Here is a 19747-nt window from a genome sequence, read left to right on the forward strand (position 1 = left end):
GAAATGGTACTTAGAGAAGCTCATAAAACCAGATACTCAATACATCCTGGAACGGGAAAGATGTACAAGGATCTTAAGAAACATTTTTGGTGGCCAGGTATAAAAGCCGATGTTGCTAAATACGTAGGGGAATGTTTGACGTGTTCTAAGGTCAAAGCTGAGCATCAGAAACCATCAGGTCTACTTCAACAACCCAAAATCCCGGAATGGAAATGGGAAAACATTACCATGGATTTCATCACTAAATTGCCAAGGACTGCAAGTGGTTTTGATACTATTTGGGTAATAGTTGATAGTCTCACCAAATCAGCACACTTCCTGCCAATAAGAGAAGATGAAAAGATGGAGACACTACAAGAAAAATGCTCCTATAGGACCTTTTTTCTGGGACCTAGTAAAATATGGTCCTAAATGCTACTTACATAGGACCAAACAATATTTAGGTCCTTTTATGAGCTACGCTTTTAGAGTATGGTCCTATTATGAGGTACTCTTTTAGAGTAGGGTCCTATGATGAGATACGTTTTTAGAGTAGGTCCCATACTCATATATTTTCATAGGACACTTAAAAAGTAGATCCCAATAGAGGATCTTATAAGACATTTATTTTATAGAGTCTCATTATATGTTTATGTAATAGGACACTTAATATGAACATCATATTAAATATATCTTTAGAGGCCAATTATTTTCGAGAGTCTTATTAAATTGTATCATGTTAGGACTTTTGGGACTTATGTCCTATAAATTTATGTTATTAAGACACACTATATGACGGTCATATGAAATGTACCTTTATAGGCCAATTCATAGGACACTTTAATCGTGAATCATCAAATGGAACTTTATAAGACAGTTAAAGATTTAGTGTCGCATTATGTGTGAATTTAATAGGACAATTTATAAAAAGGTCATATGAAATAAACTATCATAGGACATTTTTTTTCATAGTCATATTATATCATAAGCTAATAGGACATGTGAAATATATGTCGTATCATTATAAATATTTAGGCTACTTTTATTCTTTAATGTGACGGATGAGTTGTTGGGGTCTTAAATATCATATGATTTCATAGGATACTTTAATTGTGAATCATCAAATGGAACTTTATAAGACATTTAACGATTTAGTGTTGCAATATGTATTTATTTAATAGGACACTCTATAAAAGAGTCATATGAAATAAACTATCATAGGACATTTATTTTTCATAGTCGTATTATATCATAAGATAATAGGACATGTGAAATATATGTCGTATCATTATAAATATTTAAGACACTTTGATTCTGTAATGTGACGGATGAGTTGTTGGGGTCCTAAATATCATAGTAATTCATAGGACACTTCAATTGTGAATTATAAAATAGAACTTTATAAGACATTTAACGGTTTAGTGTCGCATTATGTGTTAATTTAATATGACACTTTTTAAAATAGTCTTATAAAATAAAATATAATAGGACATTTAATTGTCAAAGTCGTATTATATCATTAGCTGATAGGACATTTGATATGTATGTTGTATCATTTTAAATATTTAGGACACGTTGATTCTTTAATGTGACGGATGCGTTTTTGGGGTCCTAATTATCATAGATCTCAAAGGACACTTTATTTGTGAATCATAACATGAAACTTTATAAGACATTTAACGATTTAGTGCCGCAATATGTGTTCATTTATTATGACACTTTATAAAAGAGTCATATGAAATAAACTATCATAAGACATTTATTTGTCGTAGTCGTATTATATCATAAGCTAATAGGACATGTGATATTTATGTCGTATCATTGTGAATTTTTCAGGACACTTTGATTGTTTAATGCGACGGATGAGTTGTTGGGGTCCTAATTGTCATATCATTTCATAGGACACTTTAATTGTGAATCATAAAATGGAACTTTATAAGACATTTTACGGTTTAGTGTCGCCTTATGTTTTTATTGAATAGGACACTTTATAAATAGGTGTTAAGAAATAAACTATCATAGGACATTTATTTGTCATAGTCGTATTAGATCATAAGCTAATAGGACATGTAATATTTATGTCGTATCATTGTCAATTTTTAAGACAATTTGATTCTTTAATGTGACGGGTGAATTGTTGGGGTCCTAAGTATCATATGATTTCATAGGACACTTTAATTGTGAATTATAAAAGGGAACTTTATAAGACATTTAACCGTTTGATGTCGCATTATGTGTTAATTAAATATGACAACTTATATAAAAGTTACATAAAATATACTATCATATAACATTCATTTGTCCTAGTCATGTTAGATCGAAACATAATAAGAGACTTTATATTTAGGTCATATTAATCTAAGTTTCTAGGAGACGATTGTTTAATAAGACGAATGAGTTTTTTGTGTCTTAATATTATAAAAAGGACTTGTAAGAATTGAATTTGGTGATCTTATGAACATTGCTAGAATAACATGATTTTGTATTTGTAACTTTCCTTATCGGTGTCGTACTTAAAGAGATGACACATGAATCATAATATTTTGTATTCAGTTTTAAGTAATTATATATAAGCTTAGTTCTTCGAGTTATTTTTTATGTTTTGTATGCAGTTCTAATAATGGTTAGAACCATACATGAACACGGAATAAAAAGGTGTATTTTTAATAAAAGAAAAGTCATACGTAGTCAATTATGAATTCGTTGTATTGTCTAAACGAACTTTGATATTTATCGATACATAGGATTAGATATAGTGATGTAAACCAGTTTTATGAACTAACATAAAAATTACCGTTTCTATACTTGCCAATTGTTGCTCCTTTTTTTTCGAAAGGCAAAACACTTTATTAGCACGAGAAATTAGGATACAACACGAACATAGCACCCATTACATGTGACTTGGGCACTATGGAGAACTCGACAAAGATGTTGCAAAGGGAGAAACATGCAAGAAACCTCAAAATTAGGATCACACTCATGAAGAATACAAAATGTGTTAATTATATCACACTCATGAAGTCAAAGAAATGCAAGAAACCTCAAAATTAGTATATGGACTGAAACTAAATATTTTTTTTTTTTTTGCTGAACCTGAGTTTCGAGGTTGTCTTTTGCGAGCTCAAGATGCCTGAAATAAGGCGTAGCTGGTTTTATCCTGATCTTTTGTTAAATAACTAGAGAAAGGTTCGGGCGCACGTTGTTGCGCACTACTCGTTTTCTATTCGAGATATTGCTTGTACGTTGAGACCTTCTTTGTTGTTTAATCCATGAGAAAGTTCAGCAGCAGTTGACACATTGATGATTGTTTGTACATCTAATTTGCCCTGCATCGTTACTAGCTTCCATTTGAGCATCGCTGAAGTAAGCTGGTAACGTTTAAAACTTCGTTAATGGTCTTTCCAAGATAAGGTTCGGCAATTTCCTTTATTTTAGTTTAGAACAAAAGCACCAATTTTATTTGCAGAATACTTCCGTCCATTTGCCTCAACCCAAGTATCTCCATTTGGAGTCTTAACAATCTTGTACGGAACCGTTCTCATTTCTTTCTGTGTCTGTAAATCATTTGTTAGGTTAGTGAATGCCTGACGTTCAGGGGGAGAACCGACAACCGACTTTCCTTTTTTAATTAAACGCCACAACTGATGTTGTAGTGTGTGCTTATTCAGCATTCTCAATAGCAGACTACATATAAAAACAATGACATCTTTAATTTATACATACAACTACTCGAATTAAATATAGTAATCAACAAATGAAATATGATTCGTACCTTTCCCTACTGACTGATACATGTGAATAGTCAATAATAAAAAAAATAGCAGCACCTGTTTCTTAAGACTTCAAAATCATTAAATCCAAAAAATTCGTAGAGTCGACCCATGTTGACCTCAAAAAATGGTTACTACTTGACTAATGCATTCTTGCTGTGGTTAGGATCCAAACAATACAAAAAGATAAATGATATCTTGTTGGTATGTTCAGCCAACATTTTATTTAAAATACTATAGAAATACCAACACTTGAAAAAGCCTTTTTTTTTTAAACGGCCGCTTTTCAGCTGATTTTTGGATCCCACATAATCTGATATAATCCCTAAGGCCATTACCATTGAGAAGCATACTCTCACACCTTTCTATACACAATATATTTGTCAAAAATTGGATATACGATTAGAAAGTTATGGCTTGGCGAAATAGCCAAAAAGTTGACTTCTGCTGTTACCAAGTGTTGATCTGCACAACAGGAGTAGCATACAAAGTCTCGTTCCCAAATTGACCCCGTTTAACCCAAACGGGTCAAGCATCCAAATAGTCAAAACCATGGCTTTTCATCATTCTAGCTATAGTTTTACTATCAATTCACTTCGAGAAACCTTCCAAAATAACAAAATTTATATAACTGAACATATGCGCATCTAACCCATAAGGATCGAATAGTATAAAAGCGATAAAAATACCTTGAGGCACAAATGTAGTAGATACCGAACGTGGCACACTGCAAATAGGAGACACACCATCTACATATCAAATATGAAGAGTCATAAACAAAAAACAAACACACACAACTCATTACTCCAAAGGAAAAAAAGATCAACCAATAAGAACATACCCATATGATTAAAAGATCTAATCAACTGTAAGCCAACATCATCACAGAGACTATATAATCAGAATTAGAAGTCTCCACATACTCACTTAGGTTGGTTTGGCCAAACAAGTGTGACACAACTATCATCTCCGAGTGACGACTTGTTAATACATTTTCTTTTCTTTTTTTTTATCGAAAATGTGGAACATGCATCACCACTTACACCATCAGGTGTCTGCAAATAGTACCACGCAATTAAAAGCAAACAAAAAATATCGTATGTGCCAGATTAGAGGGTCTTTTTTCTAAAGTGTATTGAAAAATCGCCTATATTCTTCCTTCTGGTTTCGATAAAAAAGCACGGATCATTCATAGTTGCAAAAAATGCTTTAAATCATGGTGATAGATACTCAAAGGATTTTACTGTCCAAATCAAAAGTGTGAACGATCTTAAATTACAACAACCACTACATGAACGAAAAGAAAATTAAAAAAGAAACCTCAAATTTCACAACAAATTTAGAGCACTAATAAATATAATTAGAAATTAGATACATGTATATACAAACACAACAACAATCAGTTAACATGTATATTTAAAAATAAATATAGGTTCAGAGTAGAAGACGATGCTACCTGAAGGTTTCTCAATTACACCCAATTATTGACTCAAATGTGATCCAACACATGACGTTTTAGCTCTGCTTAACTGCATAAACATTCATTTCATACAAACATGAACAACTTATCAATAAGCTGAATGATCAATAATAATGGCCTAAATAATTTACTAAATTCAATATGGACAGAAACAAATAAATTACACATCATATGAACTTGATACTTTGTGAACTACATGAACCAAGCGTTAATATAAATAAGGTAAGCATATAAGTAGCATACAAAAAATTAATCAATCACATGTACAGAGATAAATAAGTTAAGCGTAATATACACTTGATTAATTCTTAGGTAAGAAGTACTTATTTTTAGATACAGTAATGAGAGTCTTCTTGTTCCCGGGCCAGAAGTATTTAACGATCATCCCATCTCAGCTACCTCTTGCTTGAACCCAGTGAGTTGCATACTTTCATTAAGATCAACAACATTTTCCTCACAGCCAATAAAATTCACAAAACCATCATCATGAGTTTCAAAATTACCTCCATATTGGCATATTGATATCATCAAACCTTCATCAAAAGAGAACTCATGACAGCTGCAACCAAACAAAGATTTCAGCATATGCACAAAACGAATACAAAATCGAAAATGAATTAATGAGTATTCAAACTTCGCCCCTAAACATTATAGTTATGCCTCACAAAAACCCATATAGTGTAAAAAAAAATCGAAGCAAATAAAACAAAGTAAAAGTATAAAAAAATGTGTATTCTTTGCTCTCACTTTATTTCGTTCTTTCCTTAGTTTCTCGAAACGCATTCCCTAATCGTCATTTCTTTTCGTAAACCAAAATTAACCAAATCGAAAACCATTTAAACCTTCACTTCCTGATTCCTTCACGATCATTCATCTCCTCGCGCTATTAAAGTGTTAATTACAATTGCAGTTCAAGTCAGAAACTTCTTAAGATATAAGCCATCATACCTATAATGTTTAGTTAGAGGCTAAAACTTCTGTACATTATTGGCAAACTGAAATTCTTATGACACCTCAAATCCAAAATGAACTACTTGACTTTTTTATTGCTATACAAACTCTATAATCGTTATCATACAGAAATACATGAAGTACACTAATGTTCAAATAGTACAACTATATGAATATATGACAATCAGTTTCAATTTTTGTTTAATCAAAAGAAGTAAAAAAAACCAAATTAATACAATAAACGCTACAACACTCAATTACACAGCTTGAAATAAAATTAAAATTGTATACAATAAACACAAAAAAAAAAAAAAAAAAAGAAAGATAATAAGGATTACCTGGAAGTAATCACTACCAAGTGATATCTTAGAACCTATATTACCAAAATCAGAACAGAAAAGTGTGTCAAAGTGAGTAAAATATTTTAGAAAAGCTGTAAAAGAACAACACAAAAAAAGAAGATGAAACCCTAACCTTCATATTAATGTTAGTGAAATGAAATACCGACGAAAAAACTGAAACCCTAAAACTTCATACTCATTGATCACCTCAGGCAACACAAATAGTTCATGGACGGCACAGCACACTTTAGCCATCTATGAGGGTGAGTATTTTTGGGGGGATATGAACGAACGCTGACTTCTTGAATTAACGATCTGAGATCTATCTCCATGTAATTTAATGAAACTTTAAGCATCATTAAATAATATAGATTCCAAAACTGCTTTCAGATCAACAATTGATGGAGTAATTGTTTCTAAACTGCTCGATTTTTGTTTTTCGTTAAGAACGAAGAACTCGGATCGAATTAGCTCGAATCTGTTGATGTTGTTGTGTTATGATGATCAACGAAGCATAAGATTCTGATTGAGATCACATATCTGACTTCAATTTGCTGAATAACACAACACATGAAAGATTTTAGAATTTCAGCTCATGAAGGTGAAGAAGTACGAGTACTGTAGGTGTGATGATGTTGTGATTGTGAATGTGAATATTTGACTATTTGACGAATAAATCTGAAATGTATATGTTATGGTTATGATATTTACACAACCAATTTTTATAAATACACAACTAAACATGTTTTACAGTGTTGTACAATATAACACTGTAAAACATGTTTGGTTGTGTATTTGTAAAAATTGGTTGTGTAGATATCACTACTCATATGTTATAATCTAAATATGAATGAAATGAATAAGTGTTTGTGTAATATGATTGTGATATTTGATTTTTTGATTTGAATTTAAGCGTGAAATTCTATTCCTTAAATTACGGAAATCAATCGTTAATATTTCAAGAGTTAAGACGAATCTCTATTGTTCATTTCACTCTTTTACGATAACTTCTCTCATACGCTTCGAATAATCGGATTGTTTTATCCATATTATTCAACGGTGATAAAACTCTATTTATCAACACATATACGTCATGAAAACATTTTTATTGTTAGTCATGACGACCTCACTCAAATTTCGGGACGAAATTTCTTTAACGGGTAGGTACTGTGATGACCCGGAAATTTCTGACCAAATTTAAACTTAATCTTTGTATGATTAACATTTCCGTCACGATAAGCAAAGTCTGTAAAACTGAATCTCAAAATTTTTGAACTACTTTCATATATTCAAATACCTTTCGGTTATTCTTGACGATTCGCGAACAATTATATGTATATAGATACATATATATATATACTATAACTTGAAAACGTAACAATGTATTAATTGTTTGATACTGTACATTAAACTTATTGGTTTAAATATTTATTTGAATATATATGATAAGTTGGAATATTAATTATATGAATAACTTGCGACGTATATTTAAAACGTGTTTATGAATGTTGAAAATATATATTAACTTGGTCATAAAACGATTTGTTATTATATATATATTAACAAATAGCGAGACAGTGATTTATAGAACTAAATGACCAAAACACTCGAAAGTTTAAGATACACTTTGAATGATATAGTTTATTGATAATTTAAGACTATATTTTGACAAAGGTACGAGTCACAAAACGTAAATTGCGAGTTTTCTAAGCGTACGAAAATGCGTTCGAGAAACCGGAACTGGGACATAAGTCGAGTGACAACGTACGAGTCATCGGAACGAAAATTACAAGTCAACTATGCACATGAATTTAATATAATATATAATTAATTATTTATATTATATATATTATAAAATAATATGTCGACAAACAAGAAAACAAAAATATTTTGAGCTGGATCAGGCGGTCATGCGATCGCATGGAAAATACACTAAAAACCCATGCGATCGCATGGGCATCAGATTCCAAAAAGTTGCCTATAAAAGTCCAGTTTCTGCTCGAGTTTTGTTTACACACACTACTCCTTCTGTAATATTATTATTATTTATTATTTATATTATTATTATTATTATTATTATTGTTATTATTATTATTATTAAGATTATTATTATTATTATTTATTTTATTAGTAGTAGTAGTATTATTATTATTACTAATTATTTCACTTAAAATACTACGACGAGGTCATGAGCGTGTCACTTTCAAAATGGGTTTTCAAGCGGGATAGAGCTAAGGAAACTATGGGTTATTACTAAGGAGGTTTTGGGTATTGTTCAAGTGTTTTACTCGTGAGTCAAACTAGTATTTATCATCTCCGTTGCGTCTACGTACTTTTCTACAATATTGAATCACAATATTGATACGTAAGCATTTATATCTTATCTATTATATATTAATAGTGTATCCCTGACTAGTGCTCGAGTATATAGGATTATGCATGCTAGTACGATTAATTTTGTCGTTAAATAGTTTATAATAGATCACGAATTTAATACATATATTACTGATATAAGGTATATGATATGCATGTTTTTGGAAAGCTGGCGAAAAATCAATAACTTTTCATTTAGAGATCGCGTAATTTCGACGAACGAATTAAAAGATATGGACAATTGAATTATGATTAACATTAATTGAAATTGCTTTTGAATCTGCAATTGATATTTAAACAACTTGTTTATAAGATTGATAATTTAGATTTTCAAATATTACTAATCGAGTAAATGAATTTCTATATAAGGCACGTCTCGATTTGTTGAACAATTGTCAAAATTGACTGTTTTATCATATTTTAAAGCTTTATAAAACTATAGTCTAATTATTCAAGAATTGGGAAACCATGTGAAATGTTAAACTATTTTCAATTACCATGATCATTCAAACTATAGTATAGATTTTAAAAGATCAAATTGGGTCAGGTTGACTTTTTGAAATGACTTTTGATAACTTTTGTATGTCAATATCGAGCATTAGGATTGTGATACACTATGACCCAACCTAGCTTATTAGACATGTATTGATCAACATATATTCTATAGGTTGAGATCTACGGTTAATTGTGCATTCCGAGTTTCGGTCACTTTTTGGTAAATGACCTTATGTGCTGCTAAGGTGAGTTTCATTGCTCCCTTTTTAAATGCTTTTGCAATATATATTTTTGGGCTGAGAATACATGCACTTTATTTTAAACACAATGGATACAAGTACATACTAAATTCTATACTGAGTTTGAACCGAAAATCCCTTAGCTTTGGTAACTAGTAACTGCCAGTTATAAGAACTGGTGGGCGCGAGTAGTAGTATATGGATCCATAGGGCTTGATATCCCCGTCCGAGCTAGAGCGCTAGCCTTTTAACGGACGTATGCTATTTGAGAAGCGTACACGTTGGTTTGCGTGTATTATTAAGATGATTATACAAAGGGTATAAATTATATATACGTTAAGTTTAGTTACCAGGGTGCTCAATCTTGTAGAATATTTTGATAAACGTTTCTAGATGAAACAACTGAAATCTTGTGATCTACTTTTGTATACAGATTATGCGAAACACTAAAACTATGAACTCACCAACCTTTGTGTTGACACTTGTTAGCATGTTTATTCTCAGGTTTCCTAGAAGTCTTCCGCTGTTTGCTTATATGTTAGACAAGCTATGTGCATGGAGTCGTACATGGCATATTTTTCAAGAAAACGTTGCATTCACCAAATCATCACCATGTATCTTATTTTGACTGCATTGTCAAAGGAAGTACTATTGTAAACTATTATTTACGGTGATTATCTATATGTAGAAATCATCAGATGTCGAAAACCTTTGATTTAAATATTCATTTATGGTGTGCCTTTTCAAAAGAATGCAATGTTTACAAAACGTATCATATAGAGGTCAAATACCTCGCAATGAAATCAATGAATGACGTATTGTCCATATGGATTTGGAGCGATCGTCACATTATGAATGATCACCACACCATCTTCAGACCTAAAGACCACCACCTAAAATCCGAACCACCGCCGGATGACCTGGCCACAAGACCACCTCTAGGCAACCGAACCACCAGACCACCAACGGACTACTGGACAACCGAACTGCCACCGGACCAGTGGACCACCACTACACGATCAGATAACCACTGGACAACTGAACCACGACCGGACAATTACTAGACCACCACAAGACCACCACAAGACCATCATATTGATTACTATTCATAATTACCATTTAATTTTTAATTCCACAAATTCGCAGGTGTACACTTAGTTATCTTTTAAAATATTAGTATATCACCATCCATATATCTCAATTATAAATTCATTGTTTAAATATGTGAGATGTATATTATATAAAAACGATATGTACATGTAAAATAAGATTATCGATTAATCTTACATAAATTTCATATACTAAATCAGTGGTTCATTAAAGATTATCAGTGGTTCAAGATTTGATTACTTTAGTCATTCGTTCGAACATCCTTAGAGAAGTTATCGATGAAGTTGATGCTCAAGAGAATGTACTGGAAGTTTCTTATGCTATTGTTAATGAGTCGGAGTTGATTTTTCGGGATAACCTCGAGACTTCTCGAGATGTTTTTGTTGCAAAAAGTTCCGTTTGTTAATGCGAGTGGTAATGATAATGGGAATTTAATGGGCACCCTTAATCTTAAAGTTGATTCGAGTGTAGCTAGCGGTTAGATTTTCTTTTCCTTTTTAATTTTGAACCATGACGTTGTATCATTGTATTCTTGTTTGGCTTTTTCATCTTTCGATGAATGAGCCTAGTTAATATAGTATTCGTTTTTTCTCGCCGAAAAAAAAAACAAACTTAAATAACACTAACATCCCTTAATATCAAACAAAAAATATACGGAGTAATGTACATCTCATATTTTTATAACATTGACCGTATATTGTCTACAATATTTATGGCATTTATCTATTTCTATTGCAACTATTATATTATTATTTTATTACTTCCTTTAATTATAGAATTATAGAATATCCCTAACATAAGAAAAAGTCCACAAACATATAAAACTCTAGCGGCAGTTATATTCCAAAAATTTTAAACTTAAAAAATAAAAAAGTTGTAAGGTTTTCCCTGTTCGGGTTACCCGGGAAGGGCGAGTAATCCGACCCCATACTCTAGTGTACGCAGCCCATCAGGAATACTCTCTGGCTATTTCCAACCCTTCCCTGGCCACCCCAAGAATTGAACCTAAGACCTCTTGCAAGGATCTCAGGGCCCCAACCACTTGGGCTACCTTGGGATGGTTTTTAAACTTAAAAAATACTTTCCACAAAACCTGTACATTTCATATTATATTTGGATCCAAAAATTTTAAACTTAGAAAATACTTCCCTCTCACCAAACCCGCGTTTCATATTTCATAGTATTTGGATCCAAACATTTTAATTTTATAAAATGCTTCCCACCGTCAACTGCAATCTATTAGGGTTTTTTAGTACTTTCCCTCGCTGTTATCTGCTGATCTCGTTACATCCCAGTAGTTCAATTTTAAACTTAGGGTTTCCAATTTTCGCTCCATGTGTGCAATCAGAGTGATGGATGAGGGTATAATCGCATGATTTCGTTGTCACTTATATGTACACAATCTTTTGGGAGTTTCAGGTAATCGATGAAAGATCTGCTATCCTTTTTGAACTTTATGCTGCATTCGCTATCCTTTTTTATTATTTGCACCTTTTTTTTTTTGATAAATTAAGCTGTATTGTAGTTTGAAAGGTTTGCTATTTCGGGTTTTTTGTTGTTGGTGGTGGTGAAATGGGCAACCAGTAGGTAGGGGTGTTCATTAGATTTATGGACCCCAAACCGATTAACTCGATTGTTATTCTGTTGATTTGGATTGGGTTTCTATAGTTTCGGTTTCGGTTTGGGTATTGGGTATTGGGTATTTGTATTTTTTTTCAAAAACCAAATAAACCAAACCGTATAACTTTACTAAACCGAAACCGAACCGTTTGAACACCCCTACCAGTAGCTTTGGGTCAGCTGCTCAAAATGGGTACACTTTAATGTCATGTTTTCAGACATTGCTATTGCCTAAAACTTATGACTAGATGATCAATTGATGACCATTATCTTTAAGTTTTAATTGTGTATGGTGTTAGATGAGCACATATATAATCTGATGGTAGTCGTAGCAGCAGATAAAACACCACAAATAACTTTTATTTTAGCATTTTGAGTCTGTGTTCTGGTGGCTTATATGCAGGTTATCTACTATTTCATCCATTGTACTTGTTGTTGGTATGGTATTTCGTCCAGAAAGTCCACATTGGATTTACAAGGTTTGACATGTTCTATATAATTGTTTTCATTAAATGTCAATGTTGTTCTATTCTATATGTGGTGTGCATGTATTCATGTGTTCTTGACAGAAAGGATGTAATACTGGGTGTGTAATTATTGTTCCTTTCTTAGCACAATTTGTTTTATGAAATGTAGTAATAATTCGTTGTTGTTGTTTCTAACCGTCCTTTTAGCTTCACTGCATTTTGTACATTTTTTACTAATGATTCAAAGAATTTTCTAGGTTTACAGAAGCAATTCAGTTTTATTACTGTAATAATTACTTCATTTGAATTGAATTGATTCTGAGCCAAAATTAGTTCCAGTTCCTTGAATTTTATGGTGCATTTTGTACAGTTCCTTAAAATTTGATATAATCTACTTTTCTATTAGTATTTTCAGCTCAATATCCTTTAGCACCAATACTTGCTGCATTTTGGTTAATCTTGACCTTACTTTAGATGGCTCTGACCAATTAAGGGTTCATGTTTGGTTGCAGGTGATGTTACACAAGCTCAGAATAGCCAAAATATAGAAAATAAGAACAATTCCATCCCAACAGTTTTACCTATGCGCGTTGATGATGAAACAGTTCAAGCTATTAATTCTTCGTTATTGAATCAAGAATCGAATTTTACTTTAAATCATGAGAAAAAAATTATCACCATGTCACCACCACCACCACCACCACCACCACCAGTACCACCGCCGCTACCACCACCACCACCACCACCACCACCTCCACTACCATCATCACCACCTCCACCATTACCACCACCGCCGCCACTACCACCATCTCCTGTTTATTTCACTGGATACGCCCTTCCTCATGGCCATCCATGTGAAACATTTACATTGCCACCTCCATCGCCAAACAAGAAAAGAACGGGCCCACGTCGTAAGTTTTTCAAATCTCATTCAATTTTCGTGAATTAGTTTATTTTTTTATAAAGTTTTCTACTTTTACTGCTTGTTAGCATGTCCAGTTTGTTACCTTCCTGTTGAAGAAGCTATTGCATTGATGCCAAAAGCTCCATCATTTTCCCCGGTCCTTCAAAATCTGACATACATTCATGAACAATATCTAACCAAAAGTGAATTCAGAGGTTCGGAATTTGGCGGATATCCATCTTTGCAGCAAAATTTGAATCTTATGACATCAAGGAGTCAATGACCATCCATTGCGGGTATGATTTCCCCCAAAAATCAACACACTTTTTCTCTAAATGTTACAAAAATGGGTGGGTCGGACTTGTTTCGGTAACGGGTCAAAATGGGTAGTATTTTGATAGGGTATCATTTTGCCCATTTTTAGATCTTTCTATATTACTCTATGTAGTAAAAGGACACATTGGGCAACTTTTGACCAATGCACCTATAGACACCTTTTCATCCTAGTTGTACTGTTTTATCTTTTTACTGATTTAACCCATTAGAGTGACAACACAACCTGAATCCTCCAATTCGTAAGTAGATGGGTCATGGGTCGATATGTCACCTCTGGTTTTAATTTACTGATTTGACCCATCAGGTCTCATTAACTTCCGTTAACTTTTAGGATCTTCAAATTTCAGGTCAGCGATGGCTGAGCTGTTGAAAATGCTGCAGGTGGTAAGTATTTAGTATTATGATTTTTTTTGGTTTTTTTTTTAAAGGCAAACACACACACCTATACACGAATTTAAACGAATATACACATGCTGACCCGATTTTTTTTTTGTTTTAATTGTAATAAGATAAGAAGCTGCTAGGTACACCTACTGATTTCAAATGTCCGGATCACGAACCAAAACCAAAAGACAAATCCAGGTACACGCACTTTGCTATTTGTAATTCATTATTGATGGAAACTGCTACCAACTTAATCCGTTAAAAAAATTCACCGCTAGAGTGTTAAAAAGCTGACTGCAGACCAATTGACAACTGCATCTTTAGGTAGCCTTTACTAACAACCTTTTGATCAATCTACTAAGCTTGGACAATTGCTCTACCAGACTTTTGTATATTGTACTCTATGTAGCTACAGTTTGTGATATGTATGACACTATCCATCTTTTATAACAACTATCTTTTGTAATAATTCTTTAATACTAAATTTCTACATGAATGCTATAAGAACATTAGAACTGTATGTTTGAACCGTATCTTAGAATGTAAGTACTATAACTTTTGTACTATAAGTACCAAAACTGCTAAAATTTCAAACAATACAAACTAACACCTAAAACTCAGTAACACGCACCCTTGTACCTTTTAGTTGTTTATATCTTTACATGATTGCAAACAGTATACATGATGAATGTTTTTTTTTTTGCAGGTAGTACTTCTTAATTGAGAAGATTGCATGATGACTTGGGACTTATGCTTCATGATTTGAATACTTTTTATTAATTGTCAGATTTTTTTTGTGTTGGATAATATATTGTGTTATTTATGTTTAGTGCTATTTGAAACAATATTATGTTTTTATTGGATGTTTAATAAAATTCATTATTTAAATATCTATATTTATTTTCAGAAAATTGTGTGTATATGTTTTTATTAGATGTTTAATAAAATTCATTATTTGAATATCCATTTTTATTTTCAGAAAATTGTGTGCATATATATATATATATATATATATATATATATATATATATATATATATATATATATATATATATATATATATATATATATATATATATATATATATATATATATATGTATATATGTATATATATATATATGTATATATATATATATATATATATATATATATATATATATATTAGTATATTATTACCTTCAATTAAAGTCGTAACATGTGTTTTTAAGAACCCTTTTTGTTGTAATTATCTATATAATGAGACCCTCGAAAAAGGTTCCATAACATATTAGGGATAATAGGTCCATTTTTAAGGGTTCTATTATGTTGATAGGACCTTACACCACAAGAAAAACGGCCTTTTAGAACTCACTGAAAGGTCCTATTATAGGACTTTTATAAGACCCTTATTTTTAAAGTTCTCCCACACTCCTGTCCCAATAGGGTCTTGTGGGTCCTAATAGCCTAGCCTATTAGGACTTTAAGAAGGATTTCATGAACATATTAGGACCCTCATTCATGGGTTTCAGTAACTTATTTCGGATATTAGAACCTTTTTTAAGGATCCTAATATGTTTTTAAGACTTTTTTTTAATAAAGTCCTTATATGTTATATGTTGTAGGATTTAGAAATTCGATTATAAGACCATAAATAGCGTCCTAATAGGTTAATAGAACCCTTCGTAAGGTCCTAACAGGTTACATTTGTGCATATTAGGACGTTCTACTTTGGTACCAAACTAGTGTATCGTTAGATTAGGACTTTGTTTATTGGTACTAATGTATTATTTTTTTACAATAGGACCATTATTTTGGTACTTACGAATTATAACTTTTTATTAGGACACTTTTGTTGGTACTTATATCATATATTTTTACTTTTTGGGACACCTTGTGTATGTCTCATTTTCAAAAAGTGACTCCTAATATGTATTTTAAGGACCTTTCTTTGTGGTTGTTAATTATATTATAGGACCTGATCATTGGTTTCATAATCTTATGACCTTTTAGGAAACATTTTAATTTCAATACTTTATACGACCGCGTTAGATACAACCCCATTGGTAGGTCCTATCAAGCCCAAAGGTCCTATAAAGTGGCTTTATATGACCAATTTGGGGGTCCTATAGGAGCATTTTTCTTGTAGTGAGAAGTTAGCATTAATGTATTTGAAGGAAGTCGTCTCCAGACATGGAATATCAATCTCTATTATCTCTGATAGGGATGGCAGATTTATTTCAAGATTCTGGCAGACATTACATCAAGCATTAGGAATTCGTTTAGACATGAGTACTGCCTATCATCCACAAACTAATGGGCAGAGCGAAAGGACGATACAAATGCTTGAAGACATGCTATGAGCATGTGTTATTGATTTCGGAAACAGTTGGGATCGACATCTACCGTTAGCAGAATTTTCCTACAACAACAGCTACCATTCAAGCATTGATATGGCACCGTTTGAAGCACTTTATGGTAGAAAGTGAAGGTCTCTGATTTGTTGGAGTGAAGTGGGTGATAGACAGATTACGGGTCCGGAGATAATACAAGAAACTACCGAGAAGATCATCCAAATTCAACAACGGTTGAAAACCGCCCAAAGTCGACAAAAGAGCTACGCTGACATTAAAAGAAAAGATATAGAATTTGAAATTGGAGAAATGGTCATGCTTAAAGTTGCACCTTGGAAAGGCGTTGTTCGATTTGGTAAACGAGGGAAATTAAATCCAAGGTATATTGGACCATTCAAGGTTATTGATCGTGTCGGACCAGTAGCTTACCGACTTGAGTTACCTCAACAACTCGTGGCTGTACATAATATTTTTCACGTCTCGAATTTGAAGAAATGTTTTGCTAAAGAAGATATCACTATTCCGTTAGACGAAATCTAAATCCACAAAAAACTTTAATTCATCGAAGAACCCATCGAAATAATGGATCGTGAGGTTAAAAGACTTAAGCAAAACAAGATACCAATTGTTAAGGTTCGATGGAATGCTCATCAAGGACCCGAGTTCACCTGGAAACGAGAAGATTAGATGAAAAAGAAATACCCGCACTTATTTCCAGAAGATACGTCAACACCTCCAACTGCTTAAAATTTCGGGACAAAATTTATTTAACGGGTAGGTACTGTAGTGATCCAAACTTTTCCATGTTTATATATATTAAATGAAATTGATATTTATATGATTAAGTGTTTCCAACATGTTAAGCAATCAAACTTGTTAAGACGTGATTAATTGAAATAGGTTTCATATAGACAATTGACCACCCAAGTTGACCGGTGATTCACGAACGTTAAAACTCGTAAAAACTATATGATGTCATATATATGGATATATATATATATATATATATATATATATATATATATATATATATATATATATATATATATATAGTTAACATGATATTATGATAAGTAAAAATATCATTAAGTATATTAACAATGAACTACATGTAACATCCCGCCTTTTTTTCCGCTTACTTTTCCGTTTAACTATTTAAATTCCGTTATATGTTTATAACGTCTCCTGTTGTTACGCATTTTAAAAATATCTCGTTTAGGTAATTCACGCATCCGCAACCGAACTCGAGGGACTAGTTTCGCCAAAGAGCCAAAGAGGTGACTAGCATTTGACTAGTCAACCCCACTCCCTTTCTTTTTCATTTTCATTTTCCTTTTCTTTCACTACTTCTCCATTTTCTTTCAATTACCCATTTCAAAGAATCATCATCTAAATCCAAGCTAGCGGGTGTCTTGCAAAACAAATTACATATTTGGAATCCTTGCAACTTCCTCTTCGATTCCATACCGATTTTATTACGTTTGGGTAACTTTCCAAAATCACTAGATTTTGTGTTCTTGATGTTTTTAACTTATAAAGTTGTTAATTAGTGTCTATGGCTCAAGTCTAACATGAATATATGATTTATATGTTCGATTTTGTTATTTGAAGTAACAAGCTTGAACATAAACTTTGGTGTGTTTGATTTGGTGATTTGGTTGTGTGGATGATGTTAAATGTTATAAATGCATGTATTAAATGTGTTCCTAACATCACTAGCTTCAATTTGATGTGTAGGTTATTTTAGAAAACTTCATAAACATGATTAGTGATTTTGATGTTGTTGGTTAGGGTTTGATAGAATTGAATGTGAACATTAATGTATTGAATGCCATGAATTGTGGTTGGTAAGTGGTTAGTTAGATTGTATGCTTGATTACCTACGAAACGGCGTGTCGTATATATGCATTTAATTCCCGAATCCTATTTTGTCCATTTATGAACTTGAGCATTAATTGAGCATTAAATGTTGGAAAGTCGGTTATTGCAAATGATGTTTTTGGTTGATGAAATGTGTTTAGTTGTGTTCTTTGTCAAATTAGCTTTCCAACGATATAAAATGTGTGTCATAAGTGTTTACGGTTTGTGATTTGTGTTTGATCGAAGTTCGGAAAAAGACTTGAACAACTGAAACTAACCAGGCACCAGCACACGTTATGTGCCGCGGCGCAGCCAGCCTATGTCGCGGCGCAACATAAGGCGTGTCCAGGTTCTGACCTCCTTGGTCAAAATAAGAAAAATGTTTGGCACGCTATGGACCTCCGATTCACATGAGACTTGTTCTAACATGCTTATATATGAATAAAAACCTCAGAAAAATAGTTCGGGACCCGACCCGAACGTGTTGACTTTTTCGTTGACTTTGACCGACCAAAGTTTGACTTTTTGTCAAACTTAACCAAATGATTATGCAATCTTTCTAATTTATTTCTATTCTTGTATCTTGCATGAAACTTGACAATTTGATCCACATGCTACATAATCGAGTCGTTAGCATTGTTCTTTGCACACGTTACTTTGTGAAGTACTTTTCATACGTGCACTCAAGGTGAGATCATAGTCCCACTTTTACTCTTTTGAACTTACATTTGGGATGAGAAAACATAAACGTTTCTTTTTACTAAGTGAACACAAGTACAGGAAAACAAACATTCTACATACGAGTTTGAACAAAAATCCTCAATTCGATTATCATTAGTTACACTTGCCGGGTGTAAGCGAGAACTTATGTTATATGGCCATATGGGTTTGACAAACCCTCATTCAAACAGTTCGCTACCGTTTACGAATGAAATATATTTTCGAGAAACAGTGTATGTTCTAACACTATTGAGGGGGGGTTCTATGGAAGGAATGTTAAGCATTGATAATTGGGTGCTCGTGAAACAAACTTTTGGAATGTATTACTATTATCTCAATGTTACAAATCTTGTGGTTCACTTGTACTTACTTACTTAAACCTATGAT

At 32.5% G+C, this 19747-nt stretch overlaps 1 long non-coding RNA gene across 4 annotated transcripts; it reads right to left on the minus strand.

Moving 5' to 3' along the window:
• Positions 1-2923: 2923 nt before the first annotated feature.
• On the minus strand, positions 2924-7170 carry LOC139876401 (uncharacterized). Of its 4 annotated transcripts, none has more exons than XR_011768079.1 (7): positions 6655-7170; positions 6519-6553; positions 5553-5788; positions 5206-5278; positions 4591-4804; positions 4439-4498; positions 2924-4354 (listed from the first exon to the last, which is right to left on the minus strand). It is a non-coding gene; the product is annotated as an uncharacterized lncRNA (long non-coding RNA). The 4 variants fall into 4 exon arrangements; XR_011768078.1 differs by having other exon boundaries at positions 2924-3663; positions 3752-4354; positions 5206-5788; XR_011768077.1 differs by adding an exon at positions 5977-6112 and having other exon boundaries at positions 5206-5788.
• Between the last annotated feature and the right edge of the window lie 12577 nt (positions 7171-19747).

The sequence above is a fragment of the Rutidosis leptorrhynchoides genome, chromosome 11, assembly GCF_046630445.1.
Source record: "Rutidosis leptorrhynchoides isolate AG116_Rl617_1_P2 chromosome 11, CSIRO_AGI_Rlap_v1, whole genome shotgun sequence".
NCBI lineage: Eukaryota > Viridiplantae > Streptophyta > Magnoliopsida > Asterales > Asteraceae > Rutidosis > Rutidosis leptorrhynchoides.